This window comes from Paramisgurnus dabryanus, chromosome 2 (genome assembly GCF_030506205.2).
Source record: "Paramisgurnus dabryanus chromosome 2, PD_genome_1.1, whole genome shotgun sequence".
NCBI classification, from domain to species: Eukaryota; Metazoa; Chordata; class Actinopteri; order Cypriniformes; family Cobitidae; genus Paramisgurnus; species Paramisgurnus dabryanus.
Window position 1 is genome coordinate 55,954,765 of NC_133338.1, and position 19,144 is coordinate 55,973,908.

The 19,144-nt window shown below is 38.9% G+C and overlaps 1 long non-coding RNA gene across 1 annotated transcript; it reads left to right on the forward strand.

Annotated features, from left to right (window-relative positions):
• The first annotated feature begins 4,423 nt into the window (after window positions 1-4,423).
• Window positions 4,424-5,523, forward strand: LOC135743933 (uncharacterized). The gene is made up of 5 exons (XR_012335809.1): window positions 4,424-4,535; window positions 4,608-4,654; window positions 4,803-4,853; window positions 5,220-5,288; window positions 5,416-5,523. It is a non-coding gene; the product is annotated as an uncharacterized lncRNA (long non-coding RNA).
• Window positions 5,524-19,144: the final 13,621 nt, after the last annotated feature.

Here is a 19,144-nt window from a genome sequence, read left to right on the forward strand (position 1 = left end):
GTAATCATTTACTCACATTCATGTTGTTACAAACCTGTATAAATGTCTTTGTTCTGATGAACACAAGGGAAGATATTTTGAGAAATGTTTGTAAGCAAACCATTCATGGACCCCATTTACTTACATAGTATACTTTTTCCTACTATGGAAGTGAATTGGGTCCACGAATGGTTTGGTTATAAACATTTCTCAATATATTTTCCTTTGTGTTCATCAGAACAAAGAAATGGTTTGTAACAAAATGAGGGTGAGCAAATGATGACAGAATTTTCATTTTTGGGTGAACTATCACTTTCATGTCCTGAGCATTGTGTTTACTATTTTTCTACGTAGTGTTTAGTGACTGTTCCGTAGTGTTTTTAATTTTGATTGACCCGGGGCACGATTTGACAACATAGTGCAGTTTTGAGCACATATTGAACTGTTTTGAGGTGAAAGTTTGGTTTTTCAAGAAGAGTCTGAGGTTTTGTGAATGTAGCTTGAAAATTGGGTTTTGTGTTCACAGAGAAAAGGAGAGCAGCATTTAAGAAATGTGTCTTAGCAATCGAGAAAAACTGTATTAGGGGCATTCCCCAGTAAATGTAAGATCAAAGGCGTTACATGGGGCTCTATGTTCAAAGAACTTGGACTTGAGACCTTGACTATAAATTGATGCGGCTGAAGAGCTTATTCAGATCTGGATGCCGCAGCCAGCATCTCCGTTTGTCTGACAGCCTGAAATCTTGTGTGCTCTAGACTTAGTATTCTTTGTATTTTTGTTTCTGTTGTTTTTTATCTAATTCGGAAAAACTTGTAATCGCAAACAACCACATTGTTTTAATAAAGCGTAGAATCTAAACGGGTCAGATACTTTATTCACCCTAATGCAGTGTTTCTCAAACTTTTTCAGCCCTAGGATCACTTTATCTTCCAATTTTTTTCTGAGGACCACCTATCAGAATCCCACTCTAACACCCCCCCAAAAAACAACAAAATAGGAAGGATAAGCTAAATTCAAGTTTAATATGCAACTGTTTCAAGTCAAAACTAATTTTTTAAACACAAATGCAATGCTATGTTCAGAAATTATTATATGAATTTTATTTCATTTGAACAAGTAAATGTGAAATGAGTTACAGCTTAATGTGAACAACAAACTGCACATATGAAAAAACTGCAATTAAACATAGTATAACAGCTAGGTCCCACTTAATGTCATTCCAAAGAGCCCTTAGTTTAAAACTGAGGTGGTGGGTATGTGAAGTTTATGGTTGTAACTATGGTAACAATAAAATGCTGAAAAAAAGTTCCCCTTAATGTCCAAACTCACTGAAATTACAGGGATTTTACACATGAAACAAAAACTTGTACATTACAAAACTAATAGATCTGTGGATTTTAGCTGCTTTCAGTTGATCCTTGATCCTTCTTTTGACTCCTCTTTGGTTTAGCCACCGATCCATTTTTACGTTATTAAAACAGAATGGCAAGAACTGATATCACAGTTTCACAAGTGCATTAAAAATCTACTTAAAAAAGTGACGATTGTATAAACACTTGCCTAGTTTAGGTCATCTTTTGGCGGACCACTGGGGGGGTTTGGCGGACCACTAGTGGTCCGCGGACCACACTTTGAGAATTACTGCCCTAATGGAAAGCATATTTACACTGTCTGAATTGTTACACCTACATAGTGCACTATGCACAATTTCCCAAAAAGTACTTCCATATGGGGCTCAAGAACTGTTTGATTATGAACATTCCGCAAATTATCTTTATTCCTGTTAATCAGAACAAAAAAAAATGTATACAGGTTTGACAACATGAGAGTGCGTAAAGGATAAGGTTACCAGACGTCTCCATTCTCCAGGGACAGTCCCGTTTTTTTGGTGTTCTGTCCCCAACCGGAGCTGTCCCCGGAAATGTCCCCATTTTACAGCACACCCAAAAGAACCAGAAAATACACTGAAAAACCCGATCAACATGTAGCCTTTGTTACCAAATCGGAGCAAACGTGTAATGATTATTTTCACCAGCAGAGGGGGCAGCAAGCTACACTACTTACTTTAGCAATGAAGAATTTACTACGAGACACTTGTGAAAGCACCATCAAGTTATCATCAATCAAGTTATCAAAAGATAAGAAAACAGTTATCAGGGGTTAAGGTATTAACTACTCATGTTAAATAAAAGTAATAAACTAATGAAGTGAACTGATCACAGCATGGTACTGAGCATTTGTTTTATGTAGGCTAAATATTATGTTTACATTTTGCATTATTCCTTCTGTTCTTCACGTTTACAATGCTATGAAATCAGCTGAAGTAGTACCTTGATAAGCTATGCCTCTGTGTATTGTATAAAAAAGGGGAAAAATAAGATTTAGGCTACAGAAATTGTTCAATTAATTGAATCTCAAAACATTCTTAAATCAGGATGCATCTTTGACCAGCAAAATAAGTCTAGTTTTTAGACCAAAAATATCAAATGTGTGCTTAAAAACAAGCTTAATCTGCCTAAACTTAATTCAAGTAAATTTCTTACCCCATTGGCAGATTTTTTGCATGTTTTAAGCACAAATTCACTTCAATTTAAGATGTTTGTTAAAGCTAGATTTTTACTATCTTTTTTTACACGTTTTATTTTGTGCCACCATACTTATTTGTGTAACTACTCATGCAACAGTCTTTAAATAGGAAAAAGATGGTTTGGTGTTTGGTTGCTTCTAAATGTATCCCTCTTTGGAGCCATAGGAATGAATGGGGCTAGGCTAAATGCTAACACATTCACAATGCGCTGTACAAAGATGAAGTGAACACATTGAAAAAAGACAGGGATGTATTATTCCGTCTTAGTTAAGCTAAGAACATGGTAAAATATTGAAAAACGGTGTAGGTTTCCTTTTAAAAAGTAAGTATGTCAGTCATTTTTGCAGTGAACACACAACAATAAAAAGAGTATCACTTTCGTTTTGTCCCCATTTTTTTATTCATAGATGACAACAAATGGGATTTTAATTATATTTTGACCATTAAACTGAAATGTCCCTGGTTTTCATTTAAAAAATCTGGTCACCTTAGTAAAAGAAGAAAGAATTTTCATTTTTTGGTTAACTAATTAACATTTCTAAAACATCATGTATAATAGTAAAACAGTGAAAAGTACCTTTAATTGCAAAATGTAGACTTTTATTTAACTATAGAGTGTATGTACATGACGTCACCTTTGGCGAGAGGTACTGCGTTTCACCCACTGAGTGGCAAAAGACAGAGTGGCAGCATTTGAGTAGAGCGTGACATCGGTGAAAACACAGTGAAAACGCATCGAAATGGGAAAAAGCTGTTGTTCTATAGACTGTACTAACAGATAAACAAGAATTCAGGGCTATCGTTTTACAGACTGCCAAAAAAACACTGAAAGGAGAAGTAAATTGATCGTTCATCTGTGCAGACGGCTCTGCCGGCAGTGGCTGCGCATATGGCTCTGCCGGCGGTTCCCCAGCGCCATAAAACCGATGACGCAACCCTCTGGGATGGGAAGCAATGGGCTGGAACCGGATCTTGCCAATGACTTGCCAGTCTGGACCCGTTGCCGCTGTTCGAGGCGGTCCACCATCTCCCAGTAGGGTACACGGGTCAGTTCGGTCCGCTCTCGCAGTGGTGGTGGGTCATTAAGAGCCGCAATGAAATAGGAGTTGGCCAAGTTCTCAGGAATAAAACACCCATTCCTTTCCACGTGTTTGGCAAAGTCTCTGAGGGGGATCTTCTTCTGGGGTGGAAACGGCCCGCCGCCAGTAAGTGTCTCAGAAATTAAATCGCTCCACCACTTTGAATCAGACTTGGTGAGGGCTGTCTGCTGGGTTCTATATTGGCTGGGGCATCTGTCAGGAATGGCAAGGCAAGAACCAGGCGCAGATATTACGTCGAACACCTTGTCAAAGATGATTGAGATAGCCAATCAAATCAAAAAAGGCGAGTGCCACTGGTCAATCACATAACAGAAGACAAGCTTTCCTGTTAACGCAAGCCGAGCGGCGGCCAATCAAATTAACCAATAGGCGGGTTTACCGCCAGGAGAAGCAGTTACACTGCGTCAATCAATCATAACGGACACGGATTTCAAAGGCAGCAGGATGAAAGATAACTAGTAAGTACCTGAACTTAAATATTTAAACTTTTTCAATCATAAAAATGTTTTTTGTTTAAATGTCTAACAAACGTATAAAGGGATGCAAACGTTTACGTGATTCATGTGTAATGTAATGCGTTATATTGTCCGTGTGACATAAATTGATATTAAATTAGCTGTTTTCTATAAGGTTAAGAATTACTGTGATCATATTATAATGAAGTAATCGAACTTGGTTATCTGGTCTTTCTGATGTTAGAAGAACATTTATTTTAAAAAATATATATATTTAAAATGTAACGTTATTTCTGTAATATTTAATTTAATTTTTTGTGAAAGTGTATCAGGTCTGTGTTCATCAAGACATGAAGACTCTGGAGTGGGACAAGAGAAGGATGATGGGGTGTTATTCCAATAGACACATTAAGGTAAATTAAATATTTTTGGCTCATGTTTGCATCTTTGTGTTTATATATCAAAAGATTGCTCTGTGATTTCAGTGAAAGCTGATAAATACAGAGGGCTGGACAGTGGTTTCATTCATTAAGTGAGTAAAAACTGACCATTCCCTAACATTAATTTAGTTACACGAATTGCATTGTTAAATACAAAGGAAAATGGTAAAAATACAAATATTTTGAATATGGAATACTGTCTAATTATTTTCTGTTAATCATCTGCTGTGTTTGCTTCAGGTAAAGAGGTGGGACAAGGATGCTGACAGGACAGGAGGAGGTGACATTCAGGTTAGTGACAGTACATCAGGGCCACCATTTAATTTAATGTTAATTTGTTTGCTTCCAAAATCAAAACTTGACAAATCTTTACAATTATTATTTGCAAAGCTGAATTTCTCATAGGTGGATAAAGTATGACAACAATTGTGAAGACCTTAGATGTGCAGTATATGGTTCTTCTCACAAATTGATGTTTACTCACTCCTCTTTCATTTATATTGATTTGACTTAATTTTCTTGGTAAATAATAATGGGGATATTCCCAATATAATATATTTTAAGTACATGCTTAGAACATATTTCATTTGCTCATTTGCTTTGTATCTAAATGAAAAGTATGTCTTTAAGGTTTAAGCTATGTTTCATTTTATTTAGACATTCAGCGCAGACATTTTCATCCAAAGCAACTTGAGGAAGAAAACAAGAAGCAGTTCATCCTAAAAGGTTAATCTTCTAATTCTCTATCTATATGTTTGTTTTAAAGTATAACATTGTGCTTTTAATTACTTTATTATATGGCTTTTGCTTCATAACAATTATTGATTTGCATCTGTTTTCTTTTATATAACAGTGGGCTGTTGTAATGTTTACATCTATGGAAAGAGGAGCTGAGAAGAAAAGAGAGGCTGGAAAGCGGTAACTTCTTGTTGAGGACAATCCTGAATAGGAACACTTTCTCATATACACATAGATTATTATTAGTGTTTGATATTTTTTTTCAGTTTTATTAATTGTTTTAATTTTTCATTTTATTTGAAATTACCCAAGTTAGATTCATGCTAATACTTTAACTGGAACTTGTATCTTTGCGTGAAGCTGAATGTAGAGTTGGTTTCACATACACATGAAGTTTCTAAATAACTTAACTAACTTTTAAGTTCAGTTTGGTTTAAACTTGTATTTACCCATGGTTATTCATTTAAATTTCAATTCATGCTAATATATTAATTTCAATGAAAACTTCTGTATTTGTGTATAGCTGGTTATTTGGGCAAACTACATTTCACACACCAATGTAACTGTCACAATTTTTTTTTTATTATCAGTTTGTTCTAAACTTTTGTTTGTTTACTAAGGATGAAATTGCTTTGTAATTTAGTTGTTGGTGTTAGATTCATGCCAATAATGTATTTGAACAAACTAGTATTTTTGTTTATTGCTGGCAGTTTATACTAGAAGAGTTTTAACACGTACAATGTTGTAGTGTTATTGACTTGTGTGTTATTGATTAATAAAAGGCAAACAATTTGAAAGTAATTTTTCGTGTGATTTATTTATTAATATAATTTGGGCAAGATTAGGCTGAGTTATGGCTCAGTTTTGGAAGTTCTGGTTAAATGCTGGTTTTAATATGGTTGACCTATGGCTGAGAACTGGTACCGATGTTAGAACCTGTTCTGGCCCAGGTTTGGGCAGATTATGGGCTATTATCTGGCAGAGACATGGGCCAGTTATGGCCCATGTGTGGCCCTTGTCTGTAATTCAGAACTGGGGCACTGTATGGCCGTCATTCTTCGTTGTATGTGGGCCGAGGAAAAACTGGTTGTGTGGGCCGGAGCTGGGCCGGAACAAAATTGCTATCTGGGCATCAGTTTAAACAAATCCACCCCACAAAACTACTATTATAAACACGAACCTCGTTTAAAAGGGAGAGGGGGTGGTTTAGCTACAAAATACAACAAAATATTTAAAGTAAACCATAAATTTGAACAAAAATTTAATTCGTTTGAAATAATACTGTTAAATATGGAAATAACTGATCGTAACAACAAACAGTTTTCGTTAATTTTAGCTACCATATATAGGCCTCCGGGCCACCACACAGATTTTCTTAAAGAAATAGCAGACTTCCTATCTGAGCTTACAGTCACTGTCGATAAAGCTCTTATCGTTGGTGATTTTAATATCCATGTGGTTAACTCAAAAGATGCATTAGGACGTGCGTTTATGGATGTTCTAAATTCTCTCGGTATTAAACAAAATGTGTCAGGGCCCATGCATACTCGTAAGCACACATTAGACTTAATTCTGTCACTCGGACTCAATATTAATGACATCAAAATATCACCCCAGAGCGATGCCGTTTCAGACCATTGCCTTGTGTCATACACAATACTTCTAGATAGGACCGCTCAGTCTAAAACATGCTACAGATTAGCCAGAACAATAATTTCCACCACTAAAGATAGCTTTATTAGCACTCTTCCAGACCTGTCTCAAATAAAACATGTAGCAGATAATCGTGAATATCTGGATATTATAATAGAAAACCTAAACAATGTCTGCACTAGCACATTGGATGCCTGTGCTCCCATTCGAAAAAAGAGAATCAAAGAAAAAACGCCAGCTCCAAGGTATGAACATCATACTGCAGCCCTTAAAAAAGTAGCTAGAAAAAGATCACAGAATCTTACTCAATAGACTAGAAAACTATGTTGGCATCAGTGGTCAGGTGTTAGCCTGGTTTAGATCGTATCTAACCAATCGATTTTACTTTTTTATGTAAATGAGGAAGAGTCATATCACTCCCCCGTTAAATACGGCGTACCTTGTAGTTTGAGAACCACTGTCTTATATTATCTATTGATTTTCTGTGTTCTCCTCTACATCTACTCATGTAAAGCTGTTTGCAACAATTAACAATTGTGAAAAGCGCTATATAAATAAAATAGAATTGAATTGAATGAAAAAGCTTTGTGGAAACGCTTTGGTAGGCTAGTGCTTTTTGTCCCTCTCTGCTATTATAGTTTATCAATACGGCAAGCCTCCTGAAGCCTCCTTGGACTTACCCGTTCAATGTAAGTAAAGAGAAGAAATTCTAAGCTTACAAAGAAAAGTCAGATCACCGGGAGAGGTCATTTGACACCAACGAGGACATGTTTATGAAAAAAGCCATTGATTTGTATTAATAAAACACTTAAAACCCTACTTACTGTCCCTTTAATGACATGTTTGTGCATGTCGCAGCCAGCCATTGTGAAACAGTCAAAGACGATTATAAAGGAGCAAAAAGTCAAGATGAGACTCATTGTCAGAATTTTGGTGTCCACCAGTATAGTTTGTCCAAAACAATCCAGAAAATAGACACAAAGTGTCTTTTAAAAGTAATTTTCTTTTAAAATCCAAAATATCTAAAGGAATGACAAGACATGATGGGGTGGTGATGGCACAGTGGATAAGACATGGGTTCGAATCCACTGTGACACACCATTGTGTCCCTGAGCAAGACACTTAACCCCTATTGCTCCAGAGGCGTGCGACCTCTGACATATATAGCAATTGTAAGTCGCTTTGGATAAAAGCGTCAGGTAAATGTAAAGACTTTTGTCAGTGACTGTATGCAAAGCTGTCTGGACATCCACCCATCCATTTACCCACTACTGTAAATGCCAACCCACAATGAGGTTAGAAAGAGTTGCTGATCTGCTTATTTTTGCAGAGGAAAACCAGGAGGACTGAAACTACAAAAGAGGATCCTCTAGAGAAATCTTCTGATTCAGATGCAGCAACTACTGACTCAGTCCAGGCAACTCACGAAAGCATAAGCTGCTACCTGGCCACACATAATATCTTCATGAAAATTTACCACACTTTCTCAACAAAACTCCAAAAGTGTGTGTATTTTGCTTAAAGAAAAATTCTGGTGTTTAGCACTTTGAGTCTCTTCTGGTTTGTTTTGGATGAACTACAGTGGTGGACACCAACATTTTGACAATAGTTTCTGTCCCTTGACTCAAAGTGCTAAATATCAGAATTTTCTTTTAAAAACCAAAATATCTAAAGGGATGACAAGACTTTTGTCAGTTACTGTACACGTAGGCAGTGTATGCAAAGCTGTCTGGACATCCACCCATCCATTTATCCACTACTGTAAATGTCAACCCACATTGAGGTTAGAAAGAGTGTGCCATGGTTGTACAATCCCATTATTAGCTGATCTGGTGATTTTTGCAGAAGAAGGCCAGGCAACGTTATCACAAGAGGACTGAAACTACAAAAGAGGATCCTCTAGAGAAATCTTCTGATTCAGATGCAGCACCTGCTGAATCAGTCCAGGCAACTCACGAAAGCGTAAGCTGCTACCTGGCCACACGTGACATCTTCATGAAAATTTACCACACTTTCTCAACATACTCCAAAAGTATGTGTATTTTGCTTAAAGGAAAATTCCAATATTTAGCACTTTGTGTCTCTTTTCTGGTTTGTTTTGGATGAACTAGAGTGGTGGACACGACATTTTGACAATAGGTTCTGTCTCGAGACTCAAAGTGCTAAATATCAGAATTTTCTTTTAAAAACCAAAATATCTAAAGGTATGACAATACTTTTGTCAGTGACTGTACATGTAGGCAGTGTATGCAAAGCTGTCTGAACATCCACCCATCGATTTATCCACTACTGAAAATGTCAACCCACAATGAGGTTAGAAAGAGTGTGCAATGGTTGTACAATCCTATTATTTGCTGATCTGCTGATTTTTGCAGAAGAAAACAAAAAGTACTTAAACTACAAAAGAGGATCCTCTAGAGAAATCTTTTGATTCATATGCAGCACTTTCTGACTCAGTCCAGGCAACTCATGAAAGCGTAAGCTCCAGTAGATATAAGCCTACATTTTACTGACCCAATCTGAGATATGTTGTGCAGTCTTCAACAAATGCTGCTCACCAAAAGTAGCCGTATAATAAGCACTGCATGTCAGGCTTTGCCTCCCTTCACTATTGTAATAAATGACTCACCCTCATATCGTTCATCAATGCTTGTTCTGTAATATGAGTTTTTGCAGATTTGCATGTAGCACTTAAATGCTGTTGGTGTTCATGAGAACGTTTGGACAGTGATTATTAAGATACATTTTTTTATTTATATTTATGTTATGCCTTTTCATGGAAGCTTTTATTACTGTACAATACTGCAGAATATTGCATTTCACACATTCACTTGTTTTAATTGCAAATACCAATGGCTGTTTTTGTTGAAGCCTCACATGGGAAACATACTCAAAATATCCAATACTTTTAAATAAAAATTACAATTGTTCATTCATGTCATATACTTTATTTCTTTGCTGTGCTTGTGTCCATATTTCCCTGTTTATGATTGATGTGAGGGAAAAAATAAAACCTTCTAAATTACTAAGATTCATAATACACATAACAGATGAATTAACAGGATCAGTAGGCATCATTTATCCATTTACGTGTAGATGGAATGAGAGATGGGATCTGATTTAATTTCTCAAGTGCAGATACAAAACCAATGCTTGAGAAGAATCAGATGGAAAATGCAAGGATTCAATCATCAGGAAGTTGCAGATGTTGTAGATGTCTGTCTCAAAAAAGCTGTAAATCAGCTCTTTCCACTGCAGTCATCAGTTCTGTAGAGTTTAGGGAACATGTACATGACTCTGGGTCGACCACTGGACACTTTGTCATTCTTTGATGGTCTGATGATATAGGAATCCCACACACGGGTAGTCTCATCTAACTCATCCTGGAAAAAAAAGTTTATTGGGAAGCAATTAAGTGATTTTTGCAATTTGTTATTGTCATGGGTTTTTATTTAGGGCCTAACAAAATATTTTACAAAAATTTGTATATCACGCTAAAATAATTACTGCATATATAAGCCTTAAAGCCGCTCTATGCATTTTCAGCATTGTGTCAAACAGCGACCCCTAGAGTCGCTGGAGAATACTTGCAACTGTCGTAATTTCCCACTCTAGTACACCTCCGAAGATAATGACCAGGTAATGTTTCACAATTTCATTCAAATATTAGGCTACTGCATAGTCTACTAAACTACAGATTATGGTAACAGGATAATAAGCAGTTTATTCCAAGTCTAGAGTGCATATAATAATAAAGTAGCCTACCGCGTTTGCTGGCTTATAACGTTTTTACATGATTGCAGCTAAATCACAAGTAAACAGTCTATAGTCTATGTCTACTGTATCATTTTATTTGTGTTCTTTTATTGTAATGTAAACATTACAAAATGCCATGACAAAGTTAATTGTGTACGTTGCATTATTTCATAACGTTGGTCGTTATAATGTCACTATACATGATTATTGCTTTTTATCATAATAGTTTGCAAATTGTGCATGTTTACACTATTTACAACCTCTAGGCTTATTTATGTCCTGATAATTATGTGAGATATTGACAACTGGATTGACAATACTACAAGGAAGCGCAACAACATAGACCGCAAACAAGTTTACAAATAAGAGATTTACTTACTAGTCCATCAACAAGATCGCCTGATCAGTATCCCATCCAGTGCTGTATTTTAGCTCACGCCAACGAGTAAAAGCCTGACCGAGTGGGACTCTTGTCCGGTTCCTAACGCGGTCAGATTCTCTTTTCCTTTTCCTACTCTCTTCCGAACGCGCTTTCTTAACTTTTAAATCGTTTAGCCTCACGTCTCAAATTCGCGCGTGCAGTTGTTGTTATAGGCTTGATCGACTTCATGCAGCGCTGCAAAAACCGACAGCTTAATGACGTCAAAGTGCCATGTCGGATCATTCTCGCGGTACTTTGACGTCATCCGGCGGTCGGTTCTTGCAAAGCCACACAAAGTCGAACAAGCCTAACGTGTGTGACGTCGTTGCCGTAAAGCAAGTCGTGATTCTCGCGAGATTTGTCAGGGGCGGTTCACTCAAGCTTGCATTGCTGGTTTTGCTAGCGGCGTCCACCCCGAGCTTCAACAGGAGGATGATTCCCCTACTATGACTTTGTTTACCACCGAAATAACTTTGAAGCTGTTATATTAAGATAAAATAAATGCATAGTGTGTCTTTAATAGGGTAACACTTTATTTTACGACTCGCAAAGTACCGCGTAATTAAACCGAATTTACAGCGTACCTATTTGTAACAAAAGAGTACCTCTACAGTACGTACTTGTAGTTATAAGGGAACAATATTTTAAGATTGGGGTAATAAGGGGGTAAGAATATATGGAAAATTATTCTCTAAGTATTTCATAACTACAGGGTACCTATTGTAATATTATGTGGTATGTATGACTTACGTCTATGGGCAATATGTTTTTTTTATATTTGCTACTTACCTGATGAAGTGTATATTGCAGGGGTTCTCAAAGTCCGGACTCCGGTCCGGATCCGGACCCGACGGCAACTTGATCCGGACCCGCGTCCACTTCATATTACAAGTGCATTAATTTCTATGTGATTGATTAAATGTGTGCATTTGCTATTTTACAAATGCATATTAAACTTGTAAACCATTCGTTTAGTTTTTTTCTTTTTAGATTTAAGTGTATTCCTGGTCATAAAATAAAACGAGTTATTTAAAAATTTCCTGTGTGACGCTGTAGCCATCACACCCAGATATTATGCACAGCTACTTCATGTACTACGGCTTTTGATCAGTCCTTACCAATCACTGTTGGTTTGAGTCGTTTAAAACATGCATTTAAAAAAGCAACACTCGTCAGACATAATCTTTATACATATTCTTTATTATCATGAAAATACCTGAAAAGGTTTGAAGAACAGTAATATAAATATATCCTTAAGCCATTTCCTGGAGCTCCGTGTGTCTGGTTCTTCGTCTGCAGCGCATATTAAGTTTCTGCCCGAGAGCGCCCCCTGCCTTTTGGATGTAGCGGCATTTCACCGTAATTCATTGAGAAGCATAGCAAGCATCATCAGGCAATTTATAGGTGCACCCCTAGTCTCTGCCTACCAACCACACTTGTTTTGCCATGGTTTATGCATATGATGGAGAACAAACTGTGCCATTTCTCTAATTAGGTTGCTCTGTATTTTGCACCTGATTTCTTTTGGAATATTTCTTGTGTTTATTTTTTTTATTTACTTTAAATGCAAAATACACTTATGTTTTTCCCAAACTATTTGTGTTGATTTGTTATATAAACAAATAATTTACATAAAGTTTTTCCGGACCTATGAAAATTATGGGAATTCAGATTTGGACCTTTGAATGTAAACTTTGAGAACCCCTGGTATATTGTATAGCCTACAGTTGATGTCTACAAGCCACGTCAGCAAATAAAATATAACAGCACAATAAAAATAATAGCAACTTGTAGCTCTTTGATCTGTATATCTATACAGGAGTTACAAGGTAACTCTTATAATTGCGGGCTGTAAATTAATGTGGGGCTTATGCTGCGTTCCAGGCAACCTGTAACCCGTAAATCACGACTTTAAAACCACGACTCATGACTCTGAACTGGGAGTACATCGATCTAGTACGAGTTCACGGGTGGGAAGCCATGGGTTTGACTGCTGTTCCAGTGCACTTTCACAGGTAGAAGGTTGTAAAAACAGGGGTTTACAGGCTGCCTGGAACGCATAGAGTCGTGAGTCGTGGTTTTGAAGTCGCAATTCACGGGCTCAAAAACCTGCCTGGAACGCAGCATTATTCCCCGCTTGTTCTGTGTATGTACCAGGTAACTCTAACCTTTGCGGGCTGTAAATTAAAGTGGCGTTTGTTACAGCCTTGTTCTGTGTATGTACCAGGTAACTCTCATATTTACGGGCTCTAAACTAAAGTGGTGCCTTGTTCGCCTCTTGTTATAAATGTTATAGGGTAAATACCATAAACATACAGAATATTGTTATTTTTATTTTAAAACAACTTATTTCAAAACATCTTTAAAACACTTTAATTAAGCCAACACTTAATTTTTATTAACACAAAACTTTTGTTTCAAATAAAAAGTCATGATAATTGTTCGTTGTTTTTGCGGCTGGCTTCCTCTGTTGGTGTTCTTGTCCACTCGGATGTTGAATTGATGTCGTCTCACAAATGCTATTCTGCATTACAAATAAAAAACATAAATGAAAGCCTTCAGTAAATGTTTCTTCACTGTGCCTTGACAGAAACTGAGTTTTCTGAGCCAGTTTATGTTAATAACTTTAGGCTAACTTAGCTAACCTGCTACCGTTAGCTGGCAACTGTCTTGAAAAAACATTGTTTGAAATGCGTGAGTCATGTATTAACAAAACCAGTCACCTTATCCAGCATGCGGATCCTGCTAACATCACTCGCAGCCGTACTCCACAGTGTAGAACGTTTTTAAACCTCAAAGAAATTTCACCTCAGGATCGCGTTCCAGCAGGCAAACCTCCTGCAGACGGCCGCGCGCTCTACACCTGCGCAGTAGCCTACGCATGTAGTCGTCTTTTGCTATAGCGGGAGCTGATATCTGCTGTTGTTTCATTCTGGTTTGCCATTGCATAAACTATATTTGGCTAAAATACTTGTGTTTACCAATGTTGCAAAGTTTTATTCTACCAATGATAACACCTATTAAAAATAAACAAATAGTGTGCTGCTTTGTGGTCATTATTGTGTCATTTGAAATAAAAGAGTTTCAGAGTCAAAATTGCAAAGCACCACTTCAAATATGTCCGCAAATGTAAGAGTTTCCTGGTAAATAGGGAATAAGTTGCTATTTTTATTGTACTTACCTTAAAGGAGACATATCATGCTAAATCCACTTTCTTAGCTCTTAAATGCATTTTGTTGTATATTTGTAGTGTTTAGAAGTACATAAAAGTTGAAATTAGTCTCTTCAGGTGCTTTGTTGATATCTTTATATTCTGTTTTGGTCATATTTTCCAACCTGTTCTGATTTTTCTATTATCTATTACGTTTTTTGAACAATTACGTCACAGTATTTGCAGCGGAACTGCTAAATAAGGACATCGACTTCCAGCCCAACACTACGAGCAATCCGCCATTTTCAATTTCTCGCTGCGATATTGTAGTCCAAGCTCAAGGATGCAGAAGTTAAGAGAGAGTAAATCAAAATGTTCGGTTGTTGAACCTGTGCCTGGTTGAGTTTTATTTTTCACGGAAATGTCATTTTTTTGTGCGCGAAGCACTTCAAGGATAACTAATTCACCAATCTCCGCCAGTATAAAGTAGGATTTGCCGATAGACTTTGTCTGATTGAGGGGTTAATTACTTCTATCTTTGGAGACGACGAGCAGAGCACTTCGGTAAGCTGTAAATAACTTTAAAAACAGTAAAGTACATGGTGGTCATGGTTTAGCAGTGCCGTTTCTCAATCCGAAGGCTGCAGCCTGCGGATGTCGCATTTGGTCATCAACCCGGGATTAAGTTATAGCATATTACAACAACTTACAATTAACTAAGAGTAATAGTCAACTTTATAATTGTTAATATTCTGAAATAAGACAGCCGACATTAACACACCATTGCGATACCTCCATATGAAGACGTTGTTCTGCAGGTTCGTCGTCTTCATTTTCATCTCGCTCCATTTCCGACTCTGGCTCGAACATGTACGGCTGCAGTGCCGCTGCTAGCCATTTTGGTGCCCTAAGCATAATTCCTTTTTAATGCCCCCCACCCCGACCCTGAGTTTGTTTTTGCCAGTTACATTTTTTTATTACCAAACATATAACATAATAGCAGAAAGTAAAATCTTTACAGCTTTAGCCAACACACATTACACATTTGAAAGTGCAAACTTTTATAAAATAGCAAAATAGAAAAAATTACCAAACTTAAATTATCAAAATAATCCAGACATGTTTTTCCCATGTAAAATGTCACTTTAAGTAAAATACATTAAATAAACATCAATAAGTAAACAAGAATACTCAATATTCTTAAATAAAACAATGATTCAGAGAACTAAGTGTCACAGTAATGTTTGCTTCATATCATATATAATGACGTTCTATATTTATATATATTTAACAGTCAGGAATTGTTAGCCTAGCATGTGCACTGACTGCTGACGTTAACTTTTACTGAGAAGGTTTTAGCCACCATCACGTCAAAAAAACTACTGCTCAATATCTAAAGAAACGTAGTAAAGAAAGTAACAGCTGCGTCAGTTATGTGAGGACTCTGCCATAATCTGATTTGGTAATTATATCTAGTTGTATGGCAGGGTCCTGACAGTACAATGTTTTGTGTGGGAGAACGTGGTTTTGGTATTGTCATATCAGACCACGTTTTTTCCCGTGTCTTGTGACTTTTCCCCGCTCCCTTGTATTCTCTTGTCATTGTGTGTTATTTTTCCCCGCTCCCTTGCATTTTCCAGTCTTTGTTTTTATGTCTTGTTTAGTCTAGTGTTCTGTTTTCATGCATATATATATATTTATATATGTATGTTTGTGTATGTATGTATGTATGTGTATGTGTGTGTGTGTGTGTGTATATATATATATATATATATATATATATATATATATATATATATATATTTATATATATATGTATTTATGGTTTTGTCTTGTTGGTATTGTGGTTGTCTTGTGTTTGTATGTGTTTTACAGGTTCACGTGTGCTTCCCTCACAGGTGTTCCTGTTCAGTGTGATTGCCTCTCGTCTTCCTCACCTGTTGCTTGTTATCCTCTCGTCTGATCTGTGTATTTAATCCCTGTGTGTTTAGTGTGTCTTTGCAAGTCCGTTTGTCTCTGTACGCGTTTGTGTCGTACACCTTAGTCTTTGTTCACTTGTGAATGTTCTCCCCATTTTCTAGCCCAGCTAGTTTCAAGTCTTGTCCTGTTGTGTAACTCTTGCTGTTCCTGTCTGTTAATCTGTTTTGCCCCGATTATCTGTGCTCTCTGCTGCCCTGGATTACTTCAAGCCTTTGTGTTTGCTGGTGGCTCCAAGGACTGTTATTCGCCTTTAAGACTGCCTTTTCATCTGCAGCGGCGGACGCTCTCCACGGCTCTCCCGTCAGCACCACTAACGCTCTCTCCATTTTGCCGTCTGCCTTGGAGTGGCCTTGCGCCCAGACGTGCCATTGACTCTGTTATTTATATTATTTCAATAAACTTTTTCTGTTAATCTGCTCTGGGATCTCTCCGTGTGTTTATGCCTGACAGAACGGACTTGCCAGAACTGGATCCCGCAGATATGGACCAACCTAAGCAGAATCCAGCTGACAGAGCCCGTCGGGCTCAACTTTTACGCTGTTGTCATCAGCGGGGAAGAAGGTGCAGCGCTTTTGTGACTGAGTTTCTTTATGCCATGGGAGGGACCGGATTAGACTGGGAGGAGCTCAAGATCGCTTTCAACAGTGGCCTCGATGAGCCTCTCAGCCCTAACGAGTTCGGCATGCGGAGGTCCCTGGGCTTGATTGAGTTGATGAACTATGCCATGAATCGTCCTCAGCCCGGGGTCTCAGCCGAGGTTGCTTCCTCTAACCCATTGCCACCGATCCCAGAGGGCCGCGTCGTCGGGATGGTGGTCCCAGAGAGCTCAGCACCCACCACATCTAGCTCCACAAGCTCTGCCCAGCCTCACAGCCTTCGCGGGAAGCGCGAGAGGCGGATCTCGTGGGAGTCGGCGTCCGAGGGGTCCTCCACGGATCCTGCCACTCCCACCACGGCGCTCATTCCACCTGCCCCGTTCTCTGCTCCGCGTCCCAAGAAGAAGAAGAAGAGGAAGGGTTCCTCTGCTCTGCAGCCTGCTGCCTCCTCTCAGGCCCCTGATCCGCTGCAGCCTCTGCCGTCAGCGCAGCCTCCGCTGCAGCCTCTGCCGTCAGCGCAGCCTCCGCTGCAGCCTCTGCCGTCAGCGCAGCCTCCGCTGCAGCCTCTGCCGTCAGCGCAGCCTCCGCTGCAGCCTCTGCCGTCAGCGCAGCCTCCGCTGCAGCCTCTGCCGTCAGCGCAGCCTCCGCTGCAGCCTCTGCCGTCAGCGCAGCCTCCGCTGCAGCCTCTGCCGTCAGCGCAGCCTCCACTGCAGCTCCCTGTTATTGTCCCTGTCCCATCTCCGCTGCCGTCCGCAGCGGCCCCTGTGACAATTCCTGTTTCGTCTCCGCAGCCGCCCGCTGCACCCCCGGTTATTGTCCGTGTCTCGTCTCCGCTGCCGGCCGCAGAGCCCCCTGGCACAGTTCCTGTTTCCCCTCAGCCTTCTAATCCTGACTTTGTTTTTCCTGTCCTGCCCCAAGCTGTTTCCTCCCCTAAGAACCCCGTTAGGCCTGCCCGGCCTCCACGCACCCAACCCTCAGCTACTCCCCGGGGTCAGAAGGCTCGCCCTGTACCCAGTCCCACCCCTTCCCCCCTGTGAACGTTGTTGTTCCCCCGCCCCCCCCTCCCTTGTTTGTTGTTTTTGTTGTCCCACCCTAACCCTCTAGTTGTTCTGTCGTGTCTTCCTTTGTTGGTGTTTGTCATGTTTTCGTGGATGTTGTCCAGTGTTCAGTCTGTCTTGTCCTGTGTCTCTCCTTGAGGTCCGCCAGGTGGCGTCCCTTGAGGGGAGGGTCCTGTGAGGACTCTGCCATAATCTGATTTGGTAATTATATCTAGTTGTATGGCAGGGTCCTGACAGTACAATGTTTTGTGTGGGAGAACGTGGTTTTGGTATTGTCATATCAGACCACGTTTTTCCCGTGTCTTGTGACTTTTCCCCGCTCCCTTGTATTCTCTTGTCATTGTGTGTTATTTTTCCCCGCTCCCTTGCATTTTCCAGTCTTTGTTTTTATGTCTTGTTTAGTCTAGTGTTCTGTTTTCATGCATATATATATATATATTTATATATGTATGTATGTGTGTGTGTGTGTGTGTGTGTGTATGTGTGTATATATATATATATATATATATATATATATATATATATATATATATATATATATATATATATATATATATATATATATATATATATATATATATATATATATATATATATATATGTATATATGTGTATTTATGGTTTTGTCTTGTTGGTATTGTGGTTGTCTTGTGTTTGTATGTGTTTTACAGGTTCACGTGTGCTTCCCTCACAGGTGTTCCTGTTCAGTGTGATTGCCTCTCGTCTTCCTCACCTGTTGCTTGTTATCCTCTCGTCTGATCTGTGTATTTAATCCCTGTGTGTTTAGTGTGTCTTTGCAAGTCCGTTTGTCTCTGTACGCGTTTGTGTCGTACACCTTAGTCTTTGTTCACTTGTGAATGTTCTCCCCATTTTCTAGCCCAGCTAGTTTCAAGTCTTGTCCTGTTGTGTAACTCTTGCTGTTCCTGTCTGTTAATCTGTTTTGCCCCGATTATCTGTGCTCTCTGCTGCCCTGGATTACTTCAAGCCTTTGTGTTTGCTGGTGGCTCCAAGGACTGTTATTCGCCTTTAAGACTGCCTTTTCATCTGCAGCGGCGGACGCTCTCCACGGCTCTCCCGTCAGCACCACTAACGCTCTCTCCATTTTGCCGTCTGCCTTGGAGTGGCCTTGCGCCCAGACGTGCCATTGACTCTGTTATTTATATTATTTCAATAAACTTTTTCTGTTAATCTGCTCTGGGATCTCTCCGTGTGTTTATGCCTGACAAGTT